Raw genomic sequence first — 10,000 nt, 5'->3', positions numbered from 1 at the left:
CATATATGAATCGAGCTTGTGCTAGCATGAAAATAAAGGATGGTCTATTAACAGTGCATGGAAGAGCAAGTGATAAGATAATAAATCAAATTCATTTCAGTGTACGAGCGTGAATAAAACACGTGCGGTACAATTACATGAATATAATATGGAGACAATTCTAAAGTACATGCATATAAATTCCATCCCATTACCAGTCATACTATGGATATCATTGTATCTTCAGCTGTATATCTTATATTTTCATAATATAACCAACCGCATCCTAAAGACATAACTTTCAAAATCTAGGGATCTGAGTGTATTCCTCTACCTTGTTATGATTCAGCTTCGAGCTAGATGCCAGTGGGCAAAACGGAATGTCACCGATGAAGGGCGAAAACAAAGCGTGTTTTTACATAATCCATGAAGGTTTGTTTTGAGCATATTTTCAAATAAATTGGATGATGAAAGCAATGTTGACTTTTATTGTTATTCAACATTCCATAAATATAGATTTTTTTTTATTGTCTTCATTCTTCTGTGTCTATATTTGCTTTGTTATTTTCGTATATCTGGATAATGATCAAGAAGGATCAGTTATGTTATTATAATGATAATGATGACAGTATCAATGATAATGTTCATGCTTATAATAACAGCGATAATGTTACTTAGATATTATATGTTTTAAGGAAACCGTGTATATAGGAAAGAGGATACCATATTTATTGTGAAGAACACGAAGGGTGTTAGGAAAAAATAACTTTAGGATACATCATTGAATCGATCATGAATTCTACATTCTGTCTTCATTTAAAAAGAGAAAAAAAAGGTTTGCTGGTATTACCTGGTTTATTTAAAAAAAAAATCCTGACATGAAGGCACTCCTTGAGAGAGGAAAGGTAGAAGGAAATATTTACATCTAAACATGTACACGATTACATCCCAGAGGGGGTTTCCGCACACCTGGTAATCACTTGGAATAAACTTTATTTACAGGAACCGAACCATATTAATCATCTGCAATGATTGATTACAATATTTATTATTAAATATTAGTTTCTGTTTTGAAGATGTAATGCCATCATTCTTTGTATGAATAAAAATACCTTCAACATCGTTTTGTGTTTGTTGTAACTGGTTTTCATGCCACTAAAGGGGGATGGTGGGGGTGGTTTTTCTAGTGATTAAAATATCTCTGTGAGATACTGGGTATCCTTTTTGGATATACTTGTTTAGGACTGTCTATCAATACCCAGGTATTTTTGCCTTTCAGTGACATCAGGGTGAAGTGCCAGTTAGGTGATGTACCAACCGTGTTTCACACAATTGTATATAATTCCTTTTGTATATATTATGCTTGTATCTTTGCTCTTCCCTCGCACTAAAACGAACATGAAAATTCATGTCTGGTTTTTCCTCTGTAATATTGTCTGTCTTGTGAACTTGTTATGTCCTGTTGCCTTGAGGTTTTGTATATAAGGAGAATGTTCTACAATAATATAACTCAGTCGTTTCCAACCTGCCTTTGAGTTCACAGCCTTACTCAGCGCCGTTACATTGGTGACCCTGGAAGTCGACTCGCTCCCACTGCCTTCCACCCCCACCTCCCTCGCCCCTCCATCGTTGGTACTATGACGGAGACGGACTCTACAGCAGTTGGCGCCGTGGCCGCCCCATTGAAACTTTCACCGTTCGACAGCAGAGAAGCGTTTGCTTGGTTTCAACGTGCTGAATTCCACTTTCGTATCAGGGGCGTGACTCGCTCAACCACCAAAGCGGATTATGTTCTCGCGGCGATACCCGAGGACACCTTCCCAGAAATATCCGACTGGCTTTGTGAACAAGGAGACAAAAAGAGAAAAAAAAGGTTTGCTGGTATTACCTGGTTTATTTATGACGCCCTTAAAACATACCTTCTGCAGCAGTACTCGCCGTCGCCAGCCGCCCGTATAGCAAAGCTTTTTCAGCTCTCGCAACAACCGTTGGGGGACCAAAGGGCTTCGCTTGCCCTCAGGGAAATGACCAGTATCGCTCGCCTTCAACCTGCCGCAGACGGCTCTCCTCGTGAGGTGAACCTACTCCGTGCCCTTTGGATACGCCGTTTACCTGAACCTGTACGCACTGCCATACCCGATGTCGATAGTTTACCCATAAAGGACTTGATGACCAAAGCCGACGCCCTTATGGACAGCCACTTCAAGACCTCCATCAACGCCTCCACCCCTGACGACGAGGATGCCTATTCAACGTCAACCGATGCTGACATGAATGCCGTAGGACATACACGCCTACCCTGTGACGTGCCGAAGCCGCGACAAAGCCGCCCACCACCCACCAATCGCTCGCGCCCTAACGAACGACTTCTACAGCTACTTACTACCTCCCATCCGCAGCAGTTTTGCTACTACCACTTCAGATTCGGGGCAACCGTGAAGAAATGTGCCAAAGATTGTCAAAAAAACGTGTAAGTAGGCCATCGCTTGTGGCGGTGGCCTCCCATGTTTCTAATCTTTTCTTTTTACAGGATGCAGGAACGGGCGTGCGATTTTTGGTAGACACGGGTGCTTGTCGTTCCCTTTTGCCAAGGAAACTCTTCAAGGCACAACGTAGTCTGTCTACATCTGCCGACGTCCGCTTAGTAGCTGCCAACGGATCTGCGATACTCACCTACGGTTACGAGAACCTCACATTATCGTTCGGAAACGGTAAATTCAATTGGAAGTTTCTCGTTGCTGACGTGACAATGCCAATCCTCGGTGCGGATTTCCTCTCTCATTTCCACCTTCTGGTCGATGTCGCCCACTGACGATTGGTCAACGCAGACTCGTACTTGTCGACACCTCTTCAACACGCCCCCTCTAACCTCGCTCTCCACATCAGCTCACCCACGGATGCCTACGCCCACCTCCTCACGTCGTACCCGGAAGTTTTCCGTCCAGAACTTCGCCAAACGCCCACGGTTCCTGCCAAGCATGGTATTTATCACCATATCAAGACAACGGGACCCCCAGTCTTCGCATAATTCAGACGTCTGGCACCGAAACGATTGGCAGCCGCCAAACAGACGTTCGCCGAAATGGAGAAAATGGGCCTTTGCCAAAAGGCCTCCAGCCCATGGTCGTCACCCTTACACATCGTTCTGAAGAAAGACGGCTCCCTCCGTCCGTGCGGGGATTACAGGCGCCTGAACATGCAAACAGAACCGGATCACTACCCCCTCCCAAACATTGCCGATGTAACCTCCTACCTGCACAAAGTGAAGGTTTTCTCTACGCTCGACCTCCTGAAGGGGTATTATCAGGTGCCTATGAACCCAGAAGACATCCCCAAGACCGCCATCACCACTCCGTTTGGCACATACACCTTCAATTACTCCTGTTTTGGCCTTCGTAATGCTGGGGCAACGTTTCAACGTCTCATGGATGTCATCTTAGGGGACCTCCCTTTCTGTGTATGTTATGTGGACGAAATACTTGTGTTCTCCTCCTCAAAAGAGGAACACCTCTGTCACCTGCGCATCGTGCTCGACCGCCTGCAACAAAACGGCCTTGTAGTCCGGTACGACAAGTGTACCTTTGGCGCAAACGAAGTGTCGTTCTTAGGGCACCGTATCACTCCTGAAGGAGTTCATCCCCTCCCTGAGAAGGTAGCAGCCGTTCAGAATTTCCCCGCGCCCTCGACCGTCAAAGCTCTGCAGGAATTCTTGGGCATGATCAACTATTATCTCCGTTTTCTGCCAGCCATTGCCGCTCGTCTTGCTTCCCTCTACGCCTCCCTCAAGGGCAAGCCAAAGGACCTGAAGTGGGGTCCCCTTCAAGAAGCAGCCTTCTGCAATGCAAAGTAGGCCCTATCAACTGCTGCGGCTCTCACTTTTCCTATCCCACACGCCCCTCTCCTTCTCTCCACCGATGCCAGCGACGTCGCTATTGGTGCAGTACTCGAGCAGGTGGTCAAAGTCTCGCCCCGCCCATTGGCCTTCTTCAGCAGAAAACTGTCCAAGGCAGAATCGGGTTATTCTACCTTCGATCGAGAATTGCTGGCGGTGCACTTGGTTGTCCGTCACTTTCGCCATTTCTTAGAAGGTACGCCCTTCGTCATTCGCACAGACCACATGCCTCTGGTGCACGCCTTCACTCGACAGTCTGTCGCCTGGTCCGCCCGTAAACGCCGACATCTCTCCGTCGTGGCTGAATACAATTGCACCCTCCAATACGTCCCTGGGAAAATGAATCCCATTGCCGATGCCCTGTCAAGAAACACGTTGGCTGCCGTTCAACTGGGATTGGATTACAACGCCCTGGCTGAAGCCCAACGACAGGATCCAGAGTATCAAGCTTCTAGGACATCCTGCACGTCCCTCCGTTGGGAAGACTTTCCACTTGAAGACTCCAACACCACCCTCCTCTGTGACATCAGTACTGGTAGACCGCGACCTTGGATTCCTGCTCCCATGCGCCGACAGGTGTTTGATTTCATTCACGGCCTTTCACATCCCTCGTGCCGTTCTACTGCACAGCTGCTGAAGGCAAAGTTCATTTGGCACGGAATTTCTAAGGATGCTAAGGATTGGGTCCGCGCCTGTACTTCTTGCCTAACTTCCAAAGTACATCGACACACGGATTCAGGAGTGGGCACCTTTCCTCAACCTCAGCGTCGTTTCGCACACATTCACGTCGACGTTGTAGGCCCGCTACCCACATCACAAGGACATCGTTACCTGTTTACCGTCATAGACCGCTCCACTCGTTGGCCTGAAGCCATTCCCATGGAAACTGCAACGTCCGCCTCATGTACATCTGCCTCACTCTCTGGATGGATTTCAAGATTCGGTATCCCTTAGCATATTACTTCTGACAGGGGAACCACCTTCACCTCTCAATTGTGGACGTCATTAGCGAATCTCCTGGGCATCACCCTACATCAGACAACGGCCTACAACCCCGCGGCCAATGGAATGGTTGAACGTTTTCATCGCACCCTCAAAGCAGCTTTGATGTCCCGCTGCAAGGATTGCAACTGGTTTACTCAGCTTCCCTGGGGCCTCCTTGGACTAAGGACCACTCCTAAAGACGCCCTGGACGTCTCGGCAGCTGAAATGGTGGATGGCGATCCGTTGGTCGTCCCTGCCGATTTTTTTCCTTCTACAACCTCCTCCGACGATCTCCAGCGCATACGTCACGTCGTGGGAAAATTTACTCCGTGCCGCCAGACTTACAAGCCCCCAGCGAAGCATCACATACCAACGGACTTGCACTCTGCAACACGCGTCTTCCTGCGCAACGACACCAGCAAGCTATCACTAACGCCCCCTTACACGGGCCCTTTCCCTGTGATCCGACGCAGTCCGAAATCATTCCTCCTCAACATTCGGGGCAAAGAAGACTTGGTCTCCATTGATCGTCTAAAACCTGCTTATCTTCTGCCAGATGACCCGCCTACAGTTCGCCTCTCTAGATCAGGGCGCCATATTTAACATGTACAGTATGTCATTTTTAGGGGGGGGAGCCATGTACCAACCGTGTTTCACACAATTGTACATAATTCCTTTTGTATATATTATGCTTGTATCTTCGCTCTTCCCTCGCACTAAAACGAACATGAAAATTCATGTCTGGTTTTTCCTCTGTAATATTGTCTGTCTTGTGAACTTGTTATGTCCTGTTGCCTTGAGGTTTTGTATATAAGGGGAATGTTCTACAATAATATAACTCAGTCGTTTCCAACCTGCCTTTGAGTTCACAGCCTTACTCAGCGCCGTTACATTGGTGACCCCGGAAGTCGACTCGCTCCCACTGCCTTCCACATAATCAGCGCCCAAGCCCCTTCTCCATCCAAGATAGGACCAAGGAGGGTCTGACAATGGCTGCTGATAACTCAGCAGATAGACCTATATGCTCCCCCAAACACCCCCCCCCCCTCATCCTTAGCTCACAAGGATGGTAAGGTTGCAGTGACAAAAGAAACTATCGAGTTGGAGCGGGACTCGAACCCTTGCCTGGCGTTCACCAGTCAAGGACGTTACAACATTGACCACTACAAGATAAGATAGAAAAGGAAAACCATTACAATACACAAGTATGTATGAAACACGTGTGGTACACATTTCATATGCTAGGTTTTCACTATGTTCCCGGCAGTCCCGGCAACCCCGTTTCGGGCCACCATGAACAAAACGGGATGGACGGTAAAAAACGTTATACAACTCTGTGGAACGGGATTGGCAAAGGTGACAGGCCCTGACTGCCGTGGATGCCGGCTCAAAAATTTGAACTGTCAAAAAATTTGCCCCGGAAGTCCCGGCGCAGATCGAAAACTTAGTAGACCATAGTAATACGGGGTAAACGCAACAAAACGTAACGTAACGTAGCAGTACATAGTTCGCCTTATCAAAACTTGGAGGCGTTCCGTAGCGTAACGGGAAGCATGTATATTCCCCGGCACGTCACGATCTTTCAGGTTTTCTTACTTTCTGACGCGTTTAGTGTGCGTTTTGTTAAGGTTTTCACGGCAAGCTGGGGTTTACAGTATCCGTTTCATCGCGTTTAGTTCCGACAAGTCCCATAGTGCGCCTGGGGTTTACAGTATCCGTTTCATCGTGTTTAGTTCCGACAAGTCCCATAGTGCGCCTGTGAGCCTCCGGGGGAAGTCCCGCCCCCTCTTCCCACGGCATGTTGCGGACACCGAGGTAGATCGCAAGAAAACTTAGAATGCCGTAACAAACCTTGAATATGGAGGAAAAAATGGCAAAAACTACACGTTGCGCTACGTTTCGAGAAAACGGGGCTGCTGGGGCCGCCGGGAACATAGTGAAAACCTAGCAGTAGCACTTCTCTTTTCATTGCAGTATACAATGAGATCCCGAGTATGTCAGTGACAAGGGGTGTCGGTGTGAATATATTCATTCCTACGAACGTATATTTGGTACTTTCTAGTCTTCCTAGTTTTATATTTTTCTTGCAAAAGAATTTCTTCTATTGCTTTACGAATGTCGGACGGGAGGGAGTATTCATTTGGATCCTGAAATACGTTTACAGGTATCACTGATGATTGTGCGTACAGTGCTACCGCTGACGTAGCATTGAGGATTTTATGTGGAGCTGTTCTCAGTCATAATATGATCTATGGTAAAATAATTTTCCAGGCATTGGGCAGAGAGAACTGTTTTAATGATGAAAATATTCTATCATGCCATGGGCTTCTGTGTTGCACTTTGTCATATGGTTTAATTTTGTCCTAAAGCTGGTAGCCAAGAAACTCGATAGGACTAATGCAATATTATCCCCCTATCAATGGTTATGTATTGCTGACCCAATTGATTAAAGCTGTTGCGCAGCTCTCTGCCATCTGCTGTTTAAAAGGTGTTGCCTTGGGACATCTGGTATTCCAGTCGATGATGGAGGAAAGATATCTATATCCCTTGAAGTGGTGCAGGGGTCTCATAATACTGATCTGAATAAAAGCGAAGCGACAATCGGTTGTTTTGAATTCCACTATCCCAGATTATGTGTGCTTTGTGATTTTGGATGGGGGCCTATTTTTTTGTGTCTATCTTTATTGCTCTCCAAATGTATAGCTCAGTAAGAATGAGAGTTGGGGACCGGCCTGAAGAGTTTGATAAATCATGGATTAGGTTGATAGTTTTCCTGATCAAAACCAATGGAAGATAGGGCGGGACGTGCAGTACGCATCTCACAAGCCTTTGTTGCCTCTCCCTTATCTATTGCATGATGAAATCCCTCCACAACATGGTGGGACTTTCCAACTGGAGGTGCTGTAGGTCTTTGTCATCCTTCTTGGTTGCTGCTATCTCAGAGTATGATATACTGATTTGGATGGTCACCACCGATAATTACCAGTGTTGGTACTCTAATTAGAAATTGGGTTTTTTTTTGTTTTTTTTTAGGCGTGAATCATGGACTGGTGGTCCGTTTGCATTATCACGAATTTTCATCCATGTAGCATGTGTCTAAAATGCCGAATGACATGATGGACTGCCTATAGTTCTTTGTTGAAGATGTAGTATTTCTGTTCTGCTGGAGAAAGCTTATTACTAAAAATGCAAGCGGTTGGCGGCCATTATCTCTATCCTTTTCGAGTAATGAAGCTATTACAGTGCTACTTGTATTTGTGGTCAGGGTGAGGGGCCTATTTAAGAGAGGAAATGCTAGTGTTGCTGCAAAACTAAGGTGTTTCCAGGCTTTTCAAAATGCCGTTTCTAGCTTATCTGACCGAAATAATGTTTTGAGTTTTCCCTTTGACCATTTGTATAAGAGAGACATACAGTAGTTCTGGCGAGTGGAGTATAAAATGGTTAAATTAATGGATAATGCCAGAAAACGCTTGTAGTGCTCTAACGGTTTTGGGCCTTGGGAAATTGGCAATAGCTTGGACCTTCATCTGAAGGGGTTTAAGACCTTTCAGGACTTATTCACTGACCGAGAAATTCTACTGTATTTTTATCCATTTCACTCAAATCTTGTCGGACAATTAATCCGTTTTCTCTGAGCTTCTCGATTACTTCTTTTTGCATCCTTCTTGTGATGTTTATAATTAGGGCGGAAAATCAAGATTTAGATGTGAACAATACCCGAGGGTAATTCTACAAATATCTCATCCGTAAGGCGTTGAAGGATAGTACCTACATTTTGAAGGCTGAAACAGCTGTAATTGGAAGTTTATGTCTCTAAGTGGATGATGATTAATATTCTGTTCTCCGTTTTCTTGTTTTACCAGGACTTGATAATGCCCCTTAAGGAGATCGATTTTGAAAAATATTCTTAGCCCTTTGAGTTGGTTAATCATGACTGCGATTGGGTACCTGTCTGTTACTGTTTGAATGTTGAGTCACCAGTAGTTACTGCAGGGTCGTCGTGTGCCGTTCCCTTTAGACACCATGTGGAATGGAGATCATCACTAGCTAGAGGCTTTCTGGTTTGCACAGAGCATTGGAACACTCGCTTGGATTGATTTAAAGCCATTCCTTGCGACCGGAAAGGTACAATCCGTCCGTTTGTTTTAGATTGCCTACTTGTTTTAGACACAAGCTCTTGCGTTGCCAGCCTCTCAAAAAAAGGTAGAAGTAAATGTAAAGGCTACATCTATAAAGGCACATAATCACAATCTATTTGCGTTCCTGCACATCTAGAAAATGATTGAAATATGTTTTTTTTTTTTTTTTTTTTTTTACAAGTACAGAAGCATTTGAATCACCTGGATTAAAAGCTTTGGATAATCATTATTATTTGTTGGTTTCTATTTTAAAGATTAAATGACGTCATTCATGGTATATAGAAAGATATCCTTAAAGTCATCTTGTGTTTCTAGATGCCTGTTTTCTTACCATCCAAGAGATGTCGTGTTTTGGTAAATAGATTTCCACTGTGATACGCTCGGTAATAGATCTTATATATATATATATATATATATATATATATATTATATATATATATATATATATATATATAATAATATATATATATATATATATATATATATATATATATATATATATATATATATAATAATATATATATATATATATATATATTTATATATATATGTGTGTATATATATATATATATATATTATATATATATATATATATATATATATATATATACATATATATATAAATATGTAAATATATATATATATATATATATATATATATATATATATATATATATACATATATATATGTATATATACAGAGAGAGAGAGAGAGAGAGAGAGAGAGAGAGAGAGAGAGAGAGAGAGAGAGAGAGAGACTCGCTGCATTTGATACTTCACTTAAAAATTGCCAATGGGGAGAAAAGGAAGAAGTTGTTGAAAGTGTAGTAAAGGTGAAGTACTGATCAGTGTGTTTCCAGGTCAGCTTTTCTTATACAGAGGCTAGACGAAGATAGTTTAGTGAAATTCGCAGATATTAGGAGTGTAGTAGAAGATAAGAAAAACTTTTAAACTCCTTTTAGAGAAAAATCAAAGCAAAATATTAATTAGACTTACATGTATTGCC

The sequence above is a fragment of the Palaemon carinicauda genome, chromosome 1 (assembly GCF_036898095.1).
Source record: "Palaemon carinicauda isolate YSFRI2023 chromosome 1, ASM3689809v2, whole genome shotgun sequence".
Taxonomy (NCBI): domain Eukaryota; kingdom Metazoa; phylum Arthropoda; class Malacostraca; order Decapoda; family Palaemonidae; genus Palaemon; species Palaemon carinicauda.
This window is presented reverse-complemented; position numbering follows the sequence as displayed.